This window comes from Nomascus leucogenys, chromosome 16 (assembly GCF_006542625.1).
Source record: "Nomascus leucogenys isolate Asia chromosome 16, Asia_NLE_v1, whole genome shotgun sequence".
NCBI lineage: Eukaryota > Metazoa > Chordata > Mammalia > Primates > Hylobatidae > Nomascus > Nomascus leucogenys.
Genome location: NC_044396.1, coordinates 85,738,876 through 85,762,988, shown reverse-complemented (window position 1 = coordinate 85,762,988; position 24,113 = coordinate 85,738,876). Strand labels below are relative to the sequence as shown.

The 24,113-nt window shown below is 42.0% G+C and overlaps 1 long non-coding RNA gene across 2 annotated transcripts; it reads left to right on the top strand.

Moving 5' to 3' along the window:
• Positions 1 to 2,259: 2,259 nt before the first annotated feature.
• On the top strand, positions 2,260 to 23,552 carry LOC115830669. Of its 2 annotated transcripts, XR_004026224.1 has the most exons (4): positions 2,260 to 2,357; positions 3,038 to 3,116; positions 22,342 to 22,615; positions 23,385 to 23,552. It is a non-coding gene; the product is annotated as an uncharacterized LOC115830669 (long non-coding RNA). The 2 variants fall into 2 exon arrangements; XR_004026223.1 differs by lacking the exon at positions 3,038 to 3,116.
• Positions 23,553 to 24,113: the final 561 nt, after the last annotated feature.

The window sequence follows — 24,113 nt, the reverse complement described above, 5'->3', positions numbered from 1 at the left end:
AGAATGATTCACGTCCAAGACGGGATGGAGACAGGCGGTGGGAGATTTCCTCACTCTACTCAGCACGACGCACAGTTTGAAACAGGAATTGTTTATTTCTGGAATTTTCCATTTAATATTTTCTGACCACAGTTGACCAAGGGTAACTGAGACCACAGAAAGTGAAGCCTCAGAGAAGGGACAACTACTGTAGTGCTTGACTCTGTGCCAAGCATTTTTCCAAGCATTTTACATTCATTCATTCATTTTATCCTCATCTTAAAAGGTAAGTACTATTATTATTACCATTGTTTCTATGAGCAAATTGAGGCATTGAAAAGTTAATAATCCTAATACTTAGTTCTGTTACTAAGAAACTAGTAATTGTCAGATACTGGTGTTTCAGTTTCACTCAGTAAAAAAGTCAACTCACACATAGTCCTCCTGAAATGAAACCAATAATCCATAAGTTCTGTCTACCCGTAAACAGCTCACAATAATCTTTTTTATGATTCACTCACTTCGTACTTGGGACACGGAAACCAGAAATTATAAATCATTAAAGAAAGCTTCCAAACTGGAAAAGACAGACAAAAACAAGCAGTGGAAGGAGAGAGTCAGAAGAAATGAAGCTAATGCAGGAGATGGAAGAAAACTTTTCTAAAATTCATTTTTATCTCCAAAAGAGTAAGAGAAGATATGATATCTGTCCAAAAAGAATAGTTGGCAACAAAAGAGAAACAAATGAGAAACAAAATTTAAAAAAAAGACTTCAGCAATTAAACAAGAAAAGAAGAAAAAATAAAATCTAGGGAAAAACACAGAAAGCCTGAAAGTTAAAAAAAAAAAAAAAAAACTCTCAGAAAGTATAACAAGAAAAAAGAGAGAAAAAAAGACTAAAATAAATCAAAATTTAGAAGATTAAACCAAGAGATTCGACATATGGTCTTCCAAAATGAGCTAAAAGAAGAATAAGGTGAAATTGTCAAAGATATAAGACAGGCAAATTTCTGTACCTGAAAGGCATGCACATCCAGTAACAAGTATAATAAATGAAGGGGCCCACTGAGCACTCACATAATGAATAAGAAGTTGCCTTATCAGGAAATTTCAAAACTAAAAGTAATAACGACATGATTCTAAAAGTTTTTATAGGGGGAAACATATAAAGAACCTGGAGAAGCCGGGCGCGGTGGCTCAAGCCTGTAATCCCAGCACTTTGGGAGGCCGAGGCGGGTGGATCACGAGGTCAAGAGATCGAGACCACGGTGAAACCCCGTCTCTACTAAAAATACAAAAAAAAATTAGCCGGGCGTGGTGGCGGGCGCCTGTAGTCCCAGCTACTCGGAGAGGCTGAGGCAGGAGAATGGCGTGAACCCAGGAGGCAGAGCTTGCAGTGAGCCGAGATCATGCCACTGCACTCCAGCCTGGGTGACAGAGCAAGACTCCGTCTCAAAAAAAAAAAAAAGAACCTGGAGAAAAAACAACAGTGGCCTTTTCAACAGCAACTTTGTACCTAGAAAATAAGAGGAAAATTTCTTAAATACGTATATGAGAAAAAAAATAGATTTCTACCTGCATTTTGGCTAAGGTTCCATTGAAGACAACAGAAACCATGCAAGCAGCTAGAACAGAAAGAGATTTACTTCTAGGGTGTTGTGTAGATTTTACAAATATGATGTAACATCTGGAAAACAAGCTCTAGGCTGAGCTTCCAGAACAACTCTTGGCACTCAGAAAGACATCGCTCTTGCTAAGATAGAAAAGTTGCTGCCATCACTATAGGGAATTGTCAAATAGGGGAGCTTTTGACCAAAATAGCCTCCCTATCTCTGCCATCCATCTTATTAAAAATAATTATCATACAATTAACTTCCATCCTGTTCCAAGGTTCACATGAGTAATTCTACTCAATAAAACCCAAATTACTCAGTAACCCTAGCTACAAGGAAGTGCTTCTTCTTCTCGTATTATGACTTAACTTTTTATTATTGTGAAAATTTCAAACCATACTAAAGTTGAAAGGGTAAGATAATACACATCTATATAGTCCTCAACTAGAGTCACTGATTATGCCAGTTGGAAGGACACTAATGATGAGACTGAGTTAGGATGCCAGAGGAGAGTCTATGAGACATCAAGGGAATTGAAGTAGCAGGGAGTGTCGCAGACTATGATACGCATCTGACAAGGTCTCAGCCGACCTAACAAGCAGCTCCAGAGCAAAGATTTCCCACTGCGCAGCTGGTATCATGCACTAATCAGTCACTGGCTAGGCACTGCTGGGGAAGAGTGTGGCCTCAGCTCAAAAGCAGAATTGGATCCTGAAGGACCTAATGACTAGAAACTTCCAGCTGACTACACTCTGCAACTGACTGGTAAGTGCTTTCTTAAAGGGAAATTGCAGCAGGGAGCTTCTATGGCTGTGACAGCAATTTCTGATATTTCACTTTTTTTTTCCCCCTAAACCATTTGAAGGCAAGTTGTAATCACCAATCACGGCATTTTGACCACTAATTATACAGCATATGAATCTCTTAACAACTAAACATTTTCCTACAAAACCACAATACAATGATCACACTGGATAATTGTTTGAAACAATAATATTATCTGACATGTTGTCTATATTCAAATCAAATTCCATTAATCATCCCAATTAAGTCTTGTTTTTTCCGGGTGTGCATGCACATGTGCAAATGTGTGTATCTGTGTGTTTGAGCCATAATCCAATTAAGGGTTATGAGTTGCATTTGATTCTCCTGTCTTTTTAGTCTCCTTTAATGAAAAATAGTTCTCTTACCTTTTTGCATTTTCAAGACATTTGTATTTCTGAAAATTCCACGTCATTTGTCTTTCAGGATGAACATCAGAATTTGTCTTCTTATTACTTCATGACTAAATTCAGGATATAATTGTAATACCTCACTTTTCAGTGTTTTTGTTTGTGCTTTAAATAGTCACTTGTGTTTTATGTGAGTTACAAGAAATAAGAAAACCGTCTTTTATATTTACCTACTTATTTACTATATCCAGTGCTTTTTATTTTCTCTTGTAGATTTGAACATCTATAGAATATTACATCTCTGACCTGAAGGACTTGCTTTAGCATTTCTTGTGCTACAGGTCCAATGGAGGTAAAATCACTAAATTTTAATTTAACTGAAAATGCCTTTATTGCACCCTTGTTCAAAGGATATTTTTGTTGAATACAGAATTCCATATTGACAGTTTGGTTTGGTTATTGCTTTTCTCATTCAGCACTTCAAAGATGTTACTCCATTATCTTCTGGCCTCCATTGTTTCTGACAACAAGTCAGCAATAATTCTTATGCTTGTCCCCTACATATAATGTGTCTGTTTGCTCTGGCTTCTTTCATGATGTTCTCATTATCTCTGTTTCTCAATCATTTGACTATCATACTACTAGAGATGAAACTTCTTATATTTATCAGGTTTTGATGTTTGTTTAACTGTTTGGACCTATAAATCATCAAATTTGGGGAATTAGAGACTATAGTTTCTTCAATTATTTATTTATTTATTTATTTTTTGAGACAGAATCTCACTCTGTCGCCCTGGCCTGAATGCAGTGGTGCAATCTCAGCTCACTGCAACCTCCGCCTCCCAAGTTCAAGTGATTCTCCTGCCTCAGACTCTCGAGTAGCTGGCCACCACGCCTGCCTAAGTTTTTTGTACTTTTAGTAGAGATGGGGTTTCACCAAGTTGGTCAGGCAGGTCTTGAACTCCTGACCTCAAATGATCTGCCTGCCTTGGCCTCCCAAAGTGTTTGGATTACAGGTGTGAGCCACTGTGCCAGGCCAAATATTTTCTTTGCATTTTGTTCACTAACTTCTCTCCTAATGCTGATGTGTTAGACTATTTGCTATTTTCACACAGGGCCCTGGAGTTCTTTTAAACTTTATTCAATCTTTTATCCTTCTTTCCTTCAAATTGGGCAATTTTTATTATCTATGATCAAGTTCACTGACTTTTTCTTCTGCCATTTCCAATCTATTAGACCTGTTCAGTAAACTTTTTATTTCTGTTCATTTGTTTCAGTTCTAGAAATTCTATTTAATTTTTTTCTTTTTTTTAGATGGAGTTTTGCTCTTACTGCCCAGGTTGGAGTATAATGGTGCAATCTTAGCTCACTACAACCTCTGCCTCCCAGGTTCAAGCAATTCTCCTGCCTCAGCCTCCTAAGTAGCTGTGATTACAGGCACCCACCACCACACTCAGGTAATTTTCGTATTTTTAGTAGAGATGGGGTTTCACCATGTTGGCTAGGATGGTCTTGATCTCCTGACCTCATGATCCACCTGACTCAGCCTCCCAAAGTGCTGGGATTACAGGCATGAGCCACTGCAACTGGCCACTATTTAATTTTATAGTCTACATTTTTTTCTATTGAATTTTTTTATCTACTCACTAACTAAAATCAAACTTTTCTTTATTTAAACATCTTTACAAGAGTAATTTTCAAGTCTTTTCTTAGTACAACATGTGCATTATCTTAGATTTGGTCCCTGTTGACAGTTTTGTTTTGTTTCATTTTGTTTTTTACTATGAATCATATGTTTCTATTTCTTCGTATATCTACTGAAATTTGCGTTGCATGCTGAATGTTGTAGAAAAGACATTGAAGAGACTCTGGCTTCAGTATTGTCCTCTCAAATTAATAAGTCATTCAATTACTGGTTAATCACCTGAAATTTTAAATGCTTGGTTTAACACTTTGTTCATTCAAGTCTGTGAAAAGCTCAAGGTATTTTCCAAACCTCTCTAACCTGGAGGGATCAAACACTAAACTCAGTATTTCCTAGGGATCTTTTCTGTGACCTTGGTTAGGCCAGGTCCGTGCTATGATCCCTATTGTTAAGACACAAGCTTTCTGGAGTCTCGGCTAGATGCTAGGGTATTAATGATGGATTAAGAAGATGTCTCCACTCTGACAGGGCAAGAACTCCAACTTCCCTTGCACTTCTCCTTCCAAGAACTGCTTGACTTCTCGTGTCTGTGTTTTGCTCTTAACAGCATAGTATGTGCTATATGGTAAGGCTGGATGGCTTATCCTGTACCTGTACAACTAAAATTCAGCCACAGAATCTTAGAGATTCTCCATCAATTTATGGAATCCCCTTTCCACAGAGGTTCCTCTACTCAAGGCCCACCTTGAGGAGTCCATCTGCCTCGAGCCCATAACTCTTAATTGTGATCTCTGTTTGGTCAGCTCACTGGGGCCATGCATTCTGTTTGGACTCCAGCTTACTGTGCTGCAACCAGGAAATTGTTCTAAGCACAGAGCTGGATACTCACAAGATTCATCTCAGAAGTTTCCCTTCTCTCAAGAATTGCAGATTTGCATTACCTACTGCCCACTGCCTGAAAATAGTTATCTCATATTTTTATCCAGTTTTATATTTGTTTACAGAAGGAGGGATAATCCAGTCCCAGCTACTGCATCATGACCAGAAGCCTGTGAAATATATTTTTAATTTCTCAGACTCTAAATTATAGGAAAGCACAGAAAAGGCAAGATGAAATGGCTGTTGGGTGAGGCAATTCATGGTGTGATTTACCAACCTGGAAATATATTATCAATCAACTCCAAGGAAATGAGAGCAGTTTCAGACTTGCCAACACTATAATAATGAAAATGATAATAATAATAATAAATGTAAAATGACCTTCTCTATTTCCTTTCTTAGGAAGTACTGAAGGAGGCACTTACAGAGATGAAGGAATAGAAAAGGGAGACCCAGGATCCAAGAGACAGAAGATCCAACTGAGAAAAGCAACATTAGCAAAAGAATGGCCATTGTGTATCAGACTGAAAAAGTGATCTATGCAGACTGAAAGAAAAACATGATGCAGGAGGCAGGTTTTAAATACCATAAAAATAAAACTAAGCCAGGCGTAGTGACTCATGCCTGTAATCCCAGCACCTTGAGAGGCCGAGGCAGGTGGATTACCTGAGGTCAGGAGTTTGAGACCAGCCTAGTCATCATGGCAAAACCCTATCTCTACTAAAAATACAAAAATTAGCCAGGCATGGTGGCAAGCGCCTATAATCCCAGCTACTTGGGAGGCTGAGGCAGGAGAATCACTTGAACCTGGGAGGTGGAGTTTGCAGTGAGCCGATATTATGCCACTGCACTCCAGCTTGGGCAATAGAGCAAGACTCCACCTTAAAATAAATAAATAGATAAATACAACTGAAAGCTTATAACTGTGGTTAAATATTTGAAGAGCTATTTACAGGCAGATGATGGAAGGTGGAAACACTAAAAAATAATAATAGGCAGGTAGAAAATAAACAATAGAAAATCAAGGCAATTATTAACTCCAAGTAAAACAAAAATTTGAAGGAGAAAGTTGATCTAACTGTGCACTACTTAGCTTAGCAGGGACCTATATTTACATACTCATAATTCCATAAACATTGTTACTGGTTTAACCAAAAATTGTGTACATATCTTATTCAGGGATATGGGTGAAAAGACACAGGCAAGGGAGTGATTGTGTAAAAAAAGTGGAAGGTCTCTCATTCAGATAGGCCTGTCTAAAATCCTGGTTCTACTTACTACCACTTACCTAGGTCAACTTGGGCAGCTTCTTTTGACTTTCTGAGCCTCAATTTCCCCTTCTACAAAATGTATAATCTCTCATAAGATTGTTGTATTCAGTAAAATAATATATACAAAGGCTCCCACACAAGTTGACCTAAATATATATTTCTTTCCCAGGTTTTCTTACTTATGCACCCAGACAACTCTTTTGCAAAAGAAAGTGATAAAATTGGATCTAACCCAGCCCCAGCTCCCACAGCTTCCTCATCCAACTCCAGCCCCAGGCATCGGAGAAGTCTATGCTGTGATCACACAGAACTGCTCACCAGTCCTCAGAATACATTGCACTGCAAGTTTTACTGCTGTGCCATGATGTTTTGTCTGCCAAGAGGTCCCTCTTTAACCATCATGTCCATTTGTTAAGAACATCAATCTTCTATTATACTTCCAAAGCTTCCAATTATAATGAATTATTCTTTTAGTGTTTGGCACATTCTTAGTTGTATTGTGGTCTATTTATGTATCTATGTCTTTCACCAGATTGTATGAGCAAGGACTTTGCTTTAAATTAGTTTAACCGATACTTTTTGTTGAGTAACTATTGTGTGCCAAGTACTGTGCACATTACAAATTGAGGATCTAAGATAATGTAGACACATGTGTTCATTCAAAAATGAACCTACTAAGTGCCAAGAATTCTAATAGGCATTGAAATCCATGTGACCATGAGAAATATGGTCTCCTCCCTCACTGTATTTGTAGTGTGGAGAGAAGGAGCAGGCACATAGACAGGGAATTACGAAGCTAAGAAACGTCTATACAAGGGGAAGTATCTGGGTCAATGAGAGACAAAAAAGGGACATCTGCACAGACATGAGAATTCAGGAAAGGCTTTTCAGAAAAAGGAACTTCTAAACTAAAAGTAAAATGAGTAGTAGTAGCTCACTAAGGGATTGGAGAAGAGAGTTCAAGATGAGGAAAAACATAAAAATATGTACACAATACAATAGAAGCAAGAGTAATAGGTATTCCCCTCTACCTAGACGAATCAGGGAAAGCTGTGGGGGCATTTGAGCAGAACCTTCAAGGATAAGTAGATAATTGTTGGTAATACTCTCATTCTTTTTGTTGAACAACTATATTAATGCATTAATTAATAGTCATCCTTAGTCCAGAAAGAATAATCTAATTGCTACTTTAATAATTTTGATTCAGTAGTGTTATGTTTGCTACCTAAATGGTAGGAATTTTTATTATCAAAAAAGCATGGACTTACTTCATTTTGAAATATATACTACAAACTGAAAATTAATTTAGATTTTTGAATCTTGCTTATTTTTGACTCTATTCTAGTATCCAATTTAATTAGCATTTTTAAATAAATTCCAGTTGCTTTGTAGAGGAAAACACAGAAAACTAGAAGAAAAGATTGGTAAGTATATCTTATGACATTTACTATAGAGCAAGACTTCAAAACAAACCATTGCATTTCAAAACTAATAATTTCGGTTGTATTATCATTATTTATAAATATATGGCCAACATGATTTCGAGAAGAAGCAAGTATCTAGTTAAACTGAGTGGTACAGGCTGGGCGCGGTGGCTCATGCCTGTAATCCCAGCACTTTGGGAGGCCAAGGCGGGTGGATCACCTGAGGTCGGGAGTTCGAGACCAGCCTGACCAACATGGAGAAACCCCATCTCTACTAAAAATACAAAATTAGCCGGGCGTGGTGGCGCATGCTTGTAATCCCAGCTACTCAGGAAGGCTGAGGAAGGAGAATCGCTTGAACCCAGGAGGCGGAGGTTGCGGTGAGCCGAGATTGCACCCTTGCACTCCAGCCCGGGCAACAAGAGCAAAACTCTGTCTCAAAAACAAACAAACAAACAAACAAAACTGAGAGGTATGGACAAGAGTCAGCACAAAGAAAGGTGACTAGAATTGAAATGATATTTTCTAAGAGCCACCAGTGTGCTTATTCTATGTCCTGAGGAATCAGAGATGAAGAAGTCACAACTTCTGCTACTGAAAGTGTGCATTGAAGGAAGAGTAATATTTCCTAGGCAAACAACAGTCTGTATCTCTCCAACTCATCTCTTTCTTTATTCCTACAATAACTGTCTTAACTTAGGCTCTCATCATCTGATATCGAGATCATTAAAATACTCTCTTCCCTTGAGTCTTTCCTACGCATCTATTCATTACCCTGTGAACAGAGTGACCCTTCTAAAATGTATATCTAAACACATATCTCCTCTTATTTGTCTGCAATTGGCCTTCTTTTTGAAAGATACTTTTGCTGAGTATAGAATTCTAAGTATTTTGTCTTTTTGTTAAGTATTTTAAAGATGTTGCCCCATTGTCTTCTGGTTTGTGTTGCTGCCAACAAAGTTTGTCATCATTCTCATTGTTGTCTCCCTGCACATAATGCACTTACTTTTCTTGGATACTTTTATGATATTCTCTTTATATCAGTTTTAAGAAAATTGATTACAATGTGCACTGGTGTCATTTTTTTCAAGTTTCTTCAGCTTGGAGAGTTCTCTGGGCTTCTTGGATTTAGGGGTGTATAGTTTTTATCAAATTTGGAAAAATTTTGAACAGACTTCTTTGAATATCCTTGTCTTCCCCTTTTTTTCTGGGACTCCAATTACACATATCTTAGATCTTGTGAAACTACCCCATGGCACACTGATGGGATAATGCACATCGATGTTCACTTTATTTTCCGTATTTTTTTTGTTTTATTTTAAGTGTTTTCTACTGCTTTTTTTTCAAGTTCACTAATCTTTTCCTCTGTAGCCTTGAATTAGCTCTTAGTGGCATCTCATGTATTTTACATCTCAGGTATTTCTTATCTCTAGAAGTCTGATTTGGATCTTTGTCATAACTTTTACATGTCCATTTAACATGCTCGTGTTTTTTCTATCTTCTTAAATACACAGAATGTATTTATAATAGCCGTTTTAATTTCCACATGAACTAATTATATTATCTGTGTCATTTAATTAATGTCTGTTTCTATGGATTGATTTTTAATTTTTATTATGAGTCATATTTTTCTTTGAGTATCTAGTGCTGTTTGGTAGGAAGCTAGATATTGGTGACTTTTAATTTTGGGGTATTACATTTTTTCTGTATTCCTGTAAGTATTATTCAGATTTGTTCCTGGGACCAGTTAAGGTAGTTGGAAACAAACTGATCCTCTCAAGGCCTGTTTCTATGCTTTGCTAGGCAGAGACACAAACTAATCTGGCCCCATCAATGAGACAATCCTCTTTTGAATACTCAACCTGATGCCCTGGGCCATATGAGGTATCTTATAATGGCTGTCAAGAACATGAATTATTCCCAGTCCTGCATGGCTCCAGAAATTTTTCTATCTACTCCTTCTGGGTGTTTTTTGTTGTTGTTGTTCGTTTGTTTGTTTGTTTTTTCCTCCCTGGCCTCAGGTAGTTTTCTTTAGTGCATGTGCTGATTAGTACTCAGCTGAAGACTCAAAAAGGACTCTTCCACAAAACTCCAAAGCTCTTTTTCTGTGAAGCTCGCTCCTTTCAGGAACACTGCTGAAAGAATCCCAGCCACATTGGCCTCCCTAAATTCTCAGTCTTGCCTCCTAAACTTAGGGAGACCACTGGACTCAGTTTGAGCTGCTTCTTCTTGCACTGCAGCCTGGAAACTCTCTCCAGGCAAAATGGAGAAATATTCCTAGAACTTGCCCCATGTGTTCTTTTTTCTCAAGGATTACTGTCCTATACTGCCTGTTTTCTAGTGTATGAATACTGTTATTTCATATATTTTGTCCATGTGATTAGCTATCTAAAGTGGGAGGATAAGTTCAGTCCCTGTTACTTCATTATGACTGGAAGTGAAAGCTGACCATTATTTAAACAGTTGGTAGCTTCTAAACGCTTTCAGAAAAACACGCCAACTGAAAGGCTACAATCTTAAGTCCAGGCCTGGAGCCTCACATCCTCTTTCATTTCCTGCTCCCATGCTTGCCCCATGGGGTCTTGTTTGACCTTTATCCACTTCAATGGTGGTGTTGAGGGTCTCGAGAACCCTCTTGGGACCTGGCGGAGAGCACATGGGCTCCAGGGTTAGGTACCAGGGGAAGTCGAAGAATCTCCATAGGACCCAAGCCTCCATCCCACTCTCTAGCTCCATTTTCCCAGAAATCTCAGCAGTAAACAATATACATTGCTTTCCCAGTGATTCTATGAATGGAATGTGTTTCTTCCCGTATTTTTTTTTTTTTTTTGAGACAGAGTCTCACACTGTCGCCCAGGGTGGAGTGCAGTGGCACAATCTTGGCTTACTGCAACTTCCACCTCCCAGGTTCAGGTGATTTTCCTGCCTCAGCCTCCCGAGTAGCTGGGATTGCAGGCGCCCGCCACCATGCCTAGCTAATTTTTTGTATTTTTAGTAGAGACAGGGTTTTACTATGTTGGTCAGGCTGATCTCGAACTCCTGACCCTGTGATCCACCTGCCTCGGCCTCCCAAAGTGCTGGGATTCCAGGCATGAGCCACCACACCCAGCCTTGGCTTTCATTCTTGTATGTACAGTTCTCTTGGTCTGGATCTCCAGAGAGCAGAGGTGAGTTTTGGGATCAGCATGCTGAGTCCCCACCCTAAATTCCTAATAAGACGAAGAAACTCACAGTATAGTCCAGAAGAAAGACATTTAAACAAATATAACAGAATGCTTCATGTAAATCCCTCATGAATGCTTGTCACATTAAATAAAATATAAGCACAAAGATACGCACTCAGTTCTTAAAGAACCCAGGAGAGAAGCCTGTCACTTGGCCTGGGGCTATCTAGGAAGTCTTTTAGAAGGAAGTGACTAGCCCCTTCCCTGACATTTACCCAGAAAATGTATTTCCATAATTACTTTCCAATGACAGTGACTCAATGGAACAACTCTGGCACTTTAGAAACATTTTGACAACATCCTAGTTTGGAGAGCTCGGCAGTTATTAAGATAGAAGAAGCCAGCCAGCGGCTCTGTCAAGCAGCCAGGAAGGTTCCTGCTGAGGCCATTGTAGAAGGAAGCAGTGGGGGAAGGCATTAGAAGAGTTGAGGATTGGGTAAGGACCCCAGACTGGGTCTTCCCGAGGCTTTGATTAAGACGGGCCAAGTTTGTCCTCACCACTCTCAAAAACGTGCTTTCCGTGAATCCAGGGCGCAGAGTTCTAAACAAGGAGGCTGTTAAAAGATAGATTAAAAGGCATAAAAATAGTATTAGATTTCACGGCACAGTGAGGCCTGTCAAGTCCAGGCTCACAGAGTGAATTGCTTAAAGGCGATGATCAAAATGAGTCACCAGTGTCTGCTCCAATTGTGCTGATGCCTCTTGGAAAAGCAAAAGCTGGGACTATTGTTTGTGTCAAAAATACTTCTGAAGAGGCTACAGAAATCAAAAGGCGCTGATGTGCCAAAGTCTGAAGGGAGAGGAAGGGGAGAGAAGAGAGGAGAGTCAGGGGCTTGAAAATGCAGGGGAAGCAGATGAGCAAGAGATAGCATCTCAAGGCAGGGTGGAAGGGAGGGGCTGATGGTGGAAAGGGGCTGAGTTGTGCAAGCAGAGTGGAGTTGAGTCCTTGGAGACCCTCGCTTTATCAAGCTCCTACTGTGTGCTAGACCTTGTGCTGGGCACCTTAGGTGTGATAACTCAGAAAACAACAAACCGTTACTTGAGGGAGCGATGTGGCCTTGAAGGTGTCACTGAGCCTCTCTGAACCTCCGTGTCTTCTTCTGGAAAGTGAAGTTAAACAGCCATGCCTCTCAAGGTGGTTGAGGATTTTACGTAAGATAACAAGGGCAAAAATGTCAAGCATCCAAAAAGGGCTCAATATACAAAGTTGAATCTGAAGACAAATCACTGGGCAATCCTAATCACAAGAACATTCACTGAGAAGAGGTTATTCTCCAGGCACTGAGATGAGCAGTCTATATTCAGGCATTATCCAATTTAAACTCTCCAGACCTATGAGTTAGGTAATATTTCCATCCCCATTTGACTTATAAAGAGACAGAGTCTTTACGTAAAGACTGGGACAGTAGGTTGCCCAATGTCACACAAGAGAGAAGCCACAATCTAAAAATCCATCTGTTTAGTTCCAAAAACCTGTGATGCTTATCATTTTGCTGGCTGGTTGTCTAGAATGATAGAAGGCTAACATTGGCGTCATCTTCAAGGTGACTCAGTATCAAGCCCTCCACCTCTCTGCAGGCCTCCTTTTCATGTGTGGACCCCTCTGAAACATCCTGCCAACTAGCTAGCCTGCTCCTGTTTGCACTCTTCCCGTGATGGGGTGCTCACTTCCTGCTGAGGCAGCCTGACCAATTTCCTGACAATTCGACTGGTTTGAAAGTACTTCTTTCTCCAGTCCATTGGATTGATTTCAGATTCAAGATCTGCACCAAGTAGGTGCATTCTCAATTGTCACTTCCAGGCAGGAAATCTTTGACAAGTTCCCACTGCTTTTTAGAAGTAAAATAGTCATAACTTGTTCTTCTTAAAAACTGCCAAAAGCATGAAGAGAATCAAGACTGAAGACAAAAATTGCTTTTCTCTCCTCTCGATAACACTGTCAGCGTGGAGCAGGCTGACTGTGGAGGAACTTCAATCGGAGCTAAATTTATATTCATTCAGGTGTCACCGGACTCTGCTTTCTTGCCTCTCTTTTCTGATCAATGCACTCATTAAAGGGCTCAGGCTTGGCAATAGATTCACCATCATGCTCGTCACCCTGGGTTTTCAATAACACAGGCTCTGAGACTCTAACAAGCTGCTGAAGAATGAAAAGAAAAAAAGAAAAAAAACTTTATCTTTCCCTTCTTGTATAGAGTCCTGAAATTGTTTCTTTTTGTCTTTTACAAACAGTTCTGTCGACTGTATTAATTTTATGGAGGAGCTTTGAGGGGCATATATAGGAAGAGGGAAATTTAGAAAATATTTATGTGGAGCAGGTGTACAGAACGAGTATACATCTATTTATTCCCAAACAGTGAGAAATTTGGATCACATTTATTTCTGTTTTTCCTAACTTGGAAGATTTGTTTGGAAACTTAAAATAAAAGGTTTGTTTAACTTTTACCAAATTACGTTTTATTTGTCTTAACAGAAGGATGCTTTCGCTTCTACACATTCCATTGTAGAATCTGTCTACATACTCATGTATTTTCACAGTCCCAAGCATGGTATGCAGGTTGATATGTGGTATGGATCTGGGTCCCCACCCAAATCTCATGTCAAATTGTAATCCTCAGTGGGGCATGGTGGCTCAAGCCTGTATCCCAGCATTTTGGGAGGCTGAGGCAGGCAGATCACTTGAGGTCAGGAGGTTGAGACCAGCCTGGCCAACGTGGTGAAACCCTATCTCCACTAAAAATACAAAAATTAGCTCAGCATGGTGGTGCATGCCTGTAATCCCAGCTACTCAGGAGGCTGAGGCAGGAGAATTGCTTGAACCCGGAAGACAGAGGTTACAGTGAGCTGAGATTGCACCACTGCACTCCACCCTGGGCAACAGAGCAAGACTCTGTCTCAAATAAATAAACAAACAAATAAAATTGTAATCCTCAATGTTGGAGCAGGGGCCTGGTGGGAAGTGATTGGATCACGGGGGCGGATTTCCCCTTTGGTGCTGTTCTCATGACAATGAGTGAGTTATTATAAGATCTGGTTGTTTACAAGTGTGTAGCACCTCCCAGCCCCGCTCTTCCTCCTGGTCTGGCCATGGAAGACATGCTTGTTTCCTTCCCCTTCACCTCCTGCCACGATTGTTAGTTTCCTGAGGCCTCCCCAGTCATGCTTCCTGTATAGTTAAAAGAACCGTCAGCCAATTAAACCTCTTTTCTTTGTAAATTACTCAGATATTTCTTTATAGCAGTGGAAATAAGAACTAATACACATGTCATGTCCTTATTATTATCTACACTAAACAATTTATCGTGAGTGTTCCCTATGTTGCTTCACTTTTTGTTATTAGCCGATTATTACTGAGTAACTTGTGAAATAGAGGCTCTTAACCATTCTCATTAGATAATTTCCTTTATTTTCCATTAATTACCTAACATTAGTCACCTTTGTACTTTTATTTTTTCACAGGGAAATGATAATCACCTTTGAAGTCCCTCATTGTCTGTTTCTACTATGCATACTATGTTATCTGAAATCAAACCACTGTCATAATCTCATCCACTTTGGGTGTCATGAGACTTTGCACCTATAGGGTAAACTTATCTGATAGCAATCATTTAAGCATACCCTTACAATGATCCTGTATGGCAGATGCACTTGAATGGGTGCTCCAAGCAAGGGAATCCGGGAGTACTAACCTGGAGATTCATTTGTTCCTTATCTGTGGTAAACATCTGAGTCCTCACACTGCCCCAGCTCATGGAACACAGTTCCATACAGGAGATTAAAGCCCTGAGTTTGGAGTTAAATGAAGGTTGCCAAGCAGAGGTCATTATGGAGAGGAAATTAGTCTGTTTTCACACTGCTGATAAAGACATACCCATGACTGGGCAATTTACAAAAGAAAGAGGTTTAATGGACTTACACTTCCACGTGGCTAGAGAGGCCTCACAATCATGGAGGAAGGCAAAAGGCACTTCTTATATGGTGGTGGCAAGAGAGAGAATGAGAGGGAAGCGAAATGGGTTTCCCCTTGTCAAACCATCAGTTCTCATGAGACTCATTCCCTACCATGAGAACAGTATAGGAGAAGCTGCCCTCATAATTCCATGATCTCCCACTGGGTCCCTCTCACAACACGTAGGAATTATGGGAGTACAATTCAAAATGAGATTTGGATGGGGACACAGACCCAAACCATATCAGATCTTAAGTGAAAATCATATATAAACTGCATAATATTTGTAGGTGGTTGTGGCTTTCCTGCTCAGCTCACCACCACTGGGCCGTGAAGTTATCTTTTCCCACCCACTGCCACTAGATCTTTTCTGTACATAAGGCAGTTCTCCTGCCCAGCCCACCACCACTGGACTCCCTCCCCCTGTACATAAGCCTCTTGTCTCATTTGCTGGCTCTGGGTCCTTTCTTTGGCCTCTTGAACTTGGTGCTTTTCCCACTGAGGCTCACAGGGGCTCAGCACAACACTGCCTTCTGAGAGTTAATGGCTGTGTGCCCATCTATTCTTCTGCAATAAGCAGTTTATGATGGCTGGGCCAGCTATTGAGCTCAGGAATAAATCTTCACCAGGTCGTGGTCACTGTGCTAGGAGCTACAATAGTCATGGTTATTTGACAGATGAAGAAACTGAGGCACAGACGAAAATGTTCTGCTGCCCAGTGGTTGGGCTGACCCAAAGCCATGTTTTCCACCTGACATTCAAGATGGGCTCTGTTAACTTTGCCAAAACTGTAATTGTGTAAAAGTCAGAAGTTAAGCTAAGGTTGGTGTTGTGAGGCTACTACTGTAGATACTACATTTCAGCAAAGCTGGAAAAAGTCCTAAAATATTTTTCAATATCATAAGAAGAGAAATAATTCTATACAGTCATCAGATACCATTAAACACTGCTTTCGACTAGTGTATAACTGAGCTGCTATTCGATCAAAATGACAGCTGGAACTTGTGCGTCCCTACACACAAAGTTCTGTGCTAAATGCCTTACAGGTGATATTTCAGTATCAGTTTCATTCCATTTTATAGACAAGGCACGTGAATATTATAGAGTTTAAGAAACTTATCTAAAAGCATGTGTGCAAGTGGTGGACCTGAAACCTAAAGCTTCATCTTTCTAATTTCAGAATCTGTCACCCTAACAACAGGTTAAGCACTGGGCATTCAAGCTGGCCACACCATGGAATGCATCTTTGTGCAACTTCTCTTTTTTTAGAAGAAAAATCTTAGTTAGACTAAGAGAGGTTGAGTTATGGGCCCAAAATCACATACTGACAGATCCATCTTTAAGGCCAGGCTCCCCAAATCTTCCTTTCAGAAGAATTCCAAATAATGTGTCACATACATATCCACGAGGCAGAGCTCAATTCCATTCCTCTTGATACTGGGCTAGACTTAGTAACTTGTTGCCAAAGAAAGAGGTATAGAAATGAAAATATAGAAACCAAGTGGACACTACGTTGATCAAGGTTAACATCACCAGTGATAAGTTATCTTGCTTGCTGTCACATACACCTTAACACGCAACCAGAAGAACACTTCACCTCCATGATATTTTTCTCAAAAATCTGTAACCCCAATCTAATCAGACAAGTTCAAACAGGGGGACATTCTACAAACTATGTGACTAATAGTCTTCAAAATTCTTTAGAGAATCAAAGAAAAAGATTAAGAAGCCCTTGGATCAGAAGAGACTACATAGATATGACAACTAAATGCAATGTGCAATTCTGGATTGAGTTGGATCCCGTTGAGGAAGAGGACATCAGTGAAATAATAGGTACCAACAAAATGAAGTCTGTTAGCTCAGGGTACTAGACCAGTATTAATTTCTTAGTTGTCATAGTTGCACCATGGTTATGTAAAATGTCAGCATTAGGGTAAGCTAGGTAAAGGGTATGTTTGCAACTTTGGTATAAATCTAAAAATCTTACAAAATACAGTTTCAGGTAACATAAAAATAAAAATAAGCAGGTCACCAAAACTTTAGCTGCTTGTTTCATGGCCATTTCCTCATAGCTTATAATTCACTCACTCCTTTTGTTTTGTTTTGTTTTGAGATGGAGTCTCACTCTGTTGCCCAGGCTGGAGTGCAGTTGCATGATCTCTGCTCACTGCAACCTCTGCCTCCTAGGTTGAAGCAATTCTCCTGCCTCAGCCTCCTGAGGAGCTGGGATTACAGGCACCCGCCACCACACCTGGCTAATTTTTGTGCTTTTAGTACAGACGGGGTTTCGCCATGTTGGCCAGGCTGGTCTCAAACTCCTGACCTCAGGTGATCTGCCCACCTTGGCCTTCTAAAGTGCTGGGATTACAGGCATGAGCCACTGTGCCCAGCCTCCCTCACTCCTTACAAAAATTAAAAAGAAAAAAAAAACGAAAAACAGGGGTCCAAGAGGATATGTGTGAAGACCACTATTCACTGAAAACAACCTAGAGCAATTATTCTTGGAATGTGTGTGGCCTCACAAACAGCATACCCTACACATGCACACTGCACACTGCTAAGACTGGTTCCAAACACACGGCTACATTATTTTCCTTTCAGGCTGAGAGCCTGGGGTTTCACTTGGCCACTCACTAGGCCAGGATTGTTCTGGGTTGTTTTTTTTTTTTTTTTCTTTTCCTTTATTGGAGCAACAATGCTGCAGCTGAGCCTCTGTAGAAAGAGAAGGACATTCTTTCCATTTTTTTAAGAGGAGCAGTTAAAAATACACATTGGCACATACTGCAATTATCATTCAGAATAAATGCAGGAACGGTGACATTAACTAATGGGAGTGCAGCAGCTGCCGGCTTGTTGAAAGCCGTCCTCAGCGTCGTGCGGAGGTGTCCAGTGCTAATTGCTCCTTTAGTCTATCTGTCTGATGTCACGAGGGAATCCACTGGGTAAACCCAAGGCTGCTTTTTACCTCAGCATGGCCCAGAGTTGGCTTATCCTCAATAAGGTGTTTGTTGGCAAGCGGGTAAAAAGCTACACTATGATCATGGTTTCATTAACTTAACCTTTAGCAGTGCCTTTGATTAGCTGGAATTGCCCAACAGAAGGCTCAAGGAAAACCCATAACAGACCAGTTATTAAAGAGGCACTAATGTTAACCGAAAACCAACCAAATGCCAGATAGCACCAGGCGTTTGACAAGGTCTTTAATCCTCTGACCAATCTGCTGAGAAGCAGTGCCGTGCAACTTGTAAAAATGGGGCTTGGAGCTGGGAAATGACCACCAGGTTAACACTTCAGCAAGCAGCAGGCATGGACTTCTCTCCAGCCCAGCCCAGAGTGTCAGCATCGTGCCTTGCACTCTGGGTGCCTAGATGGCTGTTTTACTCATTTATTGATTCTATCATACCCCCAATTCTAAAAAGGAATGGGGATGTCTTACAGAAACTCCACAAAACTGGAGAGAAAATGATATGCATTCCCAGCTGGGCACGGTGGCTCACGCCTGTAATCCCAACATTTTGGGATGCCGAGGTAGGCAGAATGCTTGAGCTCAGGAGTTCGAGAGTAGTCTGGGCAAATGGTGAACCCTTGTGTCTACCAAAACTACAAAATCTTAGTTGGGCATGGGGATGTACATCTGTGGTCCCAGCTACTTAGGACGCTGAGGAGAGAGGATCGCTTGAGCTCAGGGCAGAGGTTGCAGTGAGCCAAGATCGCACCACTGCACTTCAGCCTGAGCAACAGAGTGAGGCCGTATCTCATTAAAAAAAAAAAAAATGCATTCCCAAAAGTATCTCGTGCGGAAGTTGGGGCTGGAGGTTTCTGATGAGAATCTAGCAGTCAAAGCTGCAAGATCCATGACATGAGTGAGGAAAAAGCAAACAGTAGAGAAGGTGGGGAGGGCAGAGCAGGATACATGCTTAAGGCATGTCCCCCTTCTTAGAATCTGCCTTAGACTGTGGGGGGCTTTTGTAGCATTCCGTTGGGCTATGTGTCCTTTAAGAGCAGTAGATCATGTATTAAATGATTTTTTTTCCATTCTCCACAGTGTCTTGCACCTACTGAATCACAGGTGATGCAATTTGCTCATCTATAAATAATAATATCCACTTCAAAGGAATACTGTGAATGTGATTAGGCAACACATGTCAGCATGTCAATGGCTCAGCACACCCTGTCATATGGGAGGGCTCAACATAAATGTAATACAAGGTTATTAACTTGGGTTAAAATTGTTCAAAGCAGACAAAACTGCTAAAGGTTACATAGTAGTGGGGTGACATGTTTCAGCACTGCCCACCTATGGGAGCGGTAGAAGAGGAAAGGGAGACTAGAAGAGGGAAAGGAAGAGGGGAAGAAGGCAAGACATAAGAAGAGAGGTGAAAAACAAAGGGAAGGGAATGGGAAATGGGAAAAGCAGAGGAGGACTGGGAGAGGGGAGAGGTGGAGTGGAGAGAAAGAAGAGGGAAATGAGAAGCGGAGAAGAAGAGAAGATGAAGGGGAGGGAAGAGGAGGGGAGGAGACCAAAGAGATTATCAATCTGACCACAAAGAGGAGCCTCTGCTCCTGAAGATTCCAGAGTGGGAGGAGGAGGAAGAGGGAGTTCCCCCACCTTACTGGGCCTCTCCCCAGGCACAGAAGCCACATCTCTATTTTCCTATTGTCCTGTCACCTCATCCCGTGGAGAACAACTGAGTTCCTCTGTGCTTTGGTGATACGGAAACAGTCCTTCCCTCTGCCTCTCAGAAGCTGGGCAGGACCAACACCCATCTGCTCACCATTTCCTTTACTCAGAAAATGCCTGTGGGTACCACAGCAAGCAAACAGATGAACCCCGCCCTGGTGGAGATGGTGGACTACTGGAGGACGCAGCATAGAACTGGAAATTACAACATGGGGTATAACATCTTTGACAAGAAAAGCCCAAGGCAGGAGCCAAGTCTAGAGGAGCATGGGAAGTTCCCCAGAGAAAGAAAGCAATGTCCCCAGAGGGACTGAGGTTCCCTTGGAGTCTACCCACAAAGCGAGAGCTGAGAGCAGAACAGAGGGAGGAAGCAGGATGTGCAAATCTCAGAGTTCAGCAGGAACAAGGCAGATACTGGAAACGGAGAGACAATGACCAAAGCTGGAACACAGGGCTGTGCTGGACAGGGTTGGGGGGAATCCCTAGAGGGGAGGAGAGACCAGGCAGGGATGGCCTCGGAGAGAACAATGAGAAGCCAGACTTCTAAACCATGTCTCATAGAAGTCTCTTGTCATGAGACAAGAAGATCCTCTTGGTTGTTTTGTTTTGTTTTGTTTCCAGGAAGAGCCTCTGATGGCAGTACGAGAGGGGACCAGGCTGGAGAAGGAGCCAGAAGATATTGTGAAGGCTGTCACAGGCAACTAGAGAGGACCCAGGGAGAGTGCCAGGGTGCTGGGGAAGGTATCCAAGGGCTACTGAGGAGACTGAATTTGTTGGACTGGATGTAGTATTGGGTGTTGGGTTGTGGGGAGATGCAGAGAAAGTCAAAGACAACTCTGGGCCTTCAGGTCTGGACAAATGGTGGAGGGGGATGCTGTCCCTGAGACACAGAAAGAAAAAGAAGGTAGTTGGTCTTATACAGAAGAAGGTTTGTGGTCTCATGGGAAGGCCATGTAAATTGCACAGAGAAGTTGGATATTTGGGTCTAGAGCAGAGATCAGCAAACTCTGAAAATGGCCAAGGAGAGGATGTTTTTTGTTTTGCACGTTGTACAATCCTTGCTACAACTACTCACCTCCACTGTTGCAGCTAGAAAGCAGTCACAGATGATGTGTAAATCACTGGATGTGGCTGTATTCCAGTAAAACTGATTTACCAAGGTAATGACAGGCTGGATTTGGCTAGAGAGCCACAGCGTGCTGACCCCTGATTGAGAGCATCAGATAGATGTCTGGGCTGGAAATAAATATTCAGGGAAAGTGATTTGAAGTAATTAGTGTAGATTATATAGAGAGACATAGATTTAGATATATCTATTAAGACATATACTCTATTTTTCTATGTATAGATATATAGATGTTGAGAAATTTATTTTAAGGAATTGGCTCACATGACTGTGGGCCTGGAAAATCTGAAATCTGCAGGGCTTGGTAGCAGGCTAGGAACTCAGGCAGGAGTTGATGCTGCAGTCTTGAGGCAGAGTTTCTTCCTTTCAGGGAAACCTCAGCGTTTGCTCTTACAGCCTACAATGAATTGGATGAGGCCCACCCTCATTATCAAGGCTAATCTGTATTCCTTAAAGTCAACCGCATCTGCAAAATACCTGCCCAGTGCACCTGGATTAGGTTTCAATTAAATGACTGGGTACTATAGCCTAGCTGAGTGGACACATGAAAGTCACCATCACAGAGGTCATCTTAGAATTCTGCTGCTCCACTTTTGTAAGCAGCCACATCATGCTAATAACCCATGTTGTGGTTACAGTCAATGAAGACCCCAATATGTTAGGGTATCATTTCTGTTTTGATCCCAGATGCCCCAAGTACCCATATCAATATATATATATTTTTTGAGAAAGAGTTTCACTCCTGTTGCTGAGGCTGGAGTGCAGTGGCATGATCTCGGCTCACTGCAACATCTGCCTCCCAGGTTCAAGCGATTCTCCTGCCTCAGCCTCCCAAGTAGCTGCGATTACAGGCATGTGGGACCACGCCCAGCTAATTTTTGTATTTTTAGTAGAGATGAGGTTTCACCATGTTGGTCAGGCTGGTCTCGAACCCCTGACCTCAAGTGATCCTCCTGCCTCAGCCTCCCAAGCTGCTGGGATTACAGGCATGAGCCACTGCACCTGGCCCAGTGCCCATATCAATATCGATGTTTCAGGTTATGTCTGCCTTTGCCCAAGAGCAGAACAGCATTCACTGCTCTTTTCCTGCCTGGAAAAGCCCCATTAAATGCCTCTCAGGTAAGATGGTCACCCAGGGCCCTCCCTTCTCTGAGGCTCATGGGTTCAGAAGGTTGTGAAAGGGGTCACAAACTTCCTGCCTCCTTCCTCATGCAAACCCCAGTCACGAGTGCCTGAGTATCGGCAGTGGAGGAGCCCCGTGCACTGGCAATTCTTCAGTGGGAGAAAGGCATTTGCAAAGCCTAATAATGGCACCATACATATGTATACATTTTACACAAAGCCTGTTTATTTTAAAAAATCAATTTCTTTCCTACAGATGGCACATTGCATAAAGAAACACGAACCCAGCAGCACCCCTGCCAGCGGCAATTCTGAGTGCTCATTTCCACTTTGCCAAGACATTACATGGGAAGGCATGTGCATTTAAGGGCATCCAATTGTTTCTGTACCAGAACAGCAGCAACATCCCTAGCAGGCCTATCCTCTGGAGTTCACGTGTAGGTCGTCCTGACACACAACACGGCCTAAAAGGACCATGGAGGAGGAAGGGACCCCAAATCCAGGCCAAATGGGAGCAGGGTTGTCCTCAGGTAAGTGCCAAGAACATAGTGCCTGGAAAGTTTATTGCATTCCCTCAGTTTCCCCAGTCCTAAGCATTCAGGATCTGATGACTTCCTTATGAAAGGTAAGGTAGATTGCTACCTTCTAGAGAGCATGCGCTACCCCACCCACATCCCACATCACCTCACCCACATCCATGCACTTTGGCAACAGAACTGACAGTCAGCTTGCCTTTCCAGGAACACAAGCATCTTCAATACTACTGGGCACACATGTTTTATTGCAAATCACATCATAATATGGAAGCAGACATGACTGTCACTGTCACTGTGACTGTCATTCTCTGCCTCACCTTTGACGATGGCTGCCACTGGTGTGGATGTTTCCAGGGGACTTCTGTTCCCCTGGTGCTAGCAGCATCTTGCCTCAAACATGCACAGCATGGCCCTGCTTTCTGTGCCATTGGAAGGGCACTGCTCCTACAGTGATGTTCCTCCAGCCTATATGTATAGGCATAGATCAGACATAAAGGGGTGTGAGCAGCCCTGGGGGTGCCCTCAATTAAGAAGGCAAGGTGGGAACCAAAAGCCTCCTTCCCTCCCTGCTGACACTTCCCAGCAGCATCCTGAGTGTTTCACAGACAGCCCTGGAGAAACCGCGCTCCACAGCCCACAGCAGCATCCTCGGTAACACACCTGGCACTGGTGTTCTCCCTTCTTCCCGCTTCCTCACTCCTTGATAACCTGCCAAATAAACCATCTAGGTAGATGCCCTCATCCCAGCTCCTTCTGATTTCAGGAGGACCCCAGCTAGAACACTATCTCTGGAACCCATGGTACCTTCTCACTAAAGTGCCCAATGTTGGCACAACACCTACCAAAATGTTGGTGCGACTATGCCCATGATTCAACCAGAACAACGTTGATTGGTTAAAAGGTGCATTAATAAACTTGACTCTGGAAACAACAACAGGTCCCTGAAAAATTTATGTCTCTAGAAAATTAAGAAACTACGGTAATCCCGGGAGGCTGAGGCAGGTGGATCACAAGGTCAGAAGATTGAGACCATCCTGGCTAACACGGTGAAACCCTGTCTCTACTGAAAATACAAAAAATTAGCTGGGCGTGGTGGCGGGCATCTGTAGTCCCAGCTACGCAGGAGGCTGAGGCAGGAGAATGGTGTGAACCGGGGAGGTGGAGCTTGCAGTGAGCTGAGATCGCGCCACTGCACTCCAGTCTGGGTGACAGAGCGAGACTCCGCCTCAAAAAAGAAGAAAAGAAAAGAAACTACAGTAATCCCTTTACAACCTCAAACTCCCATCCAGGGAAATTATAATCCATCCACTTTCACTTCTCCATACTTACTTTCAACAATGCTGTGGGTCAAATGTGTAGAGGGGAGGACACTCACAAAACATACTGACACAATAGCAGTGAGGGGATTGGGGTCAGAGCCAGAGTAGAGATTTTTTGCAATGAGATCTTGGGATGGAAAGGAAGCAAAACACACTCTCATGTTGGGGCCTGC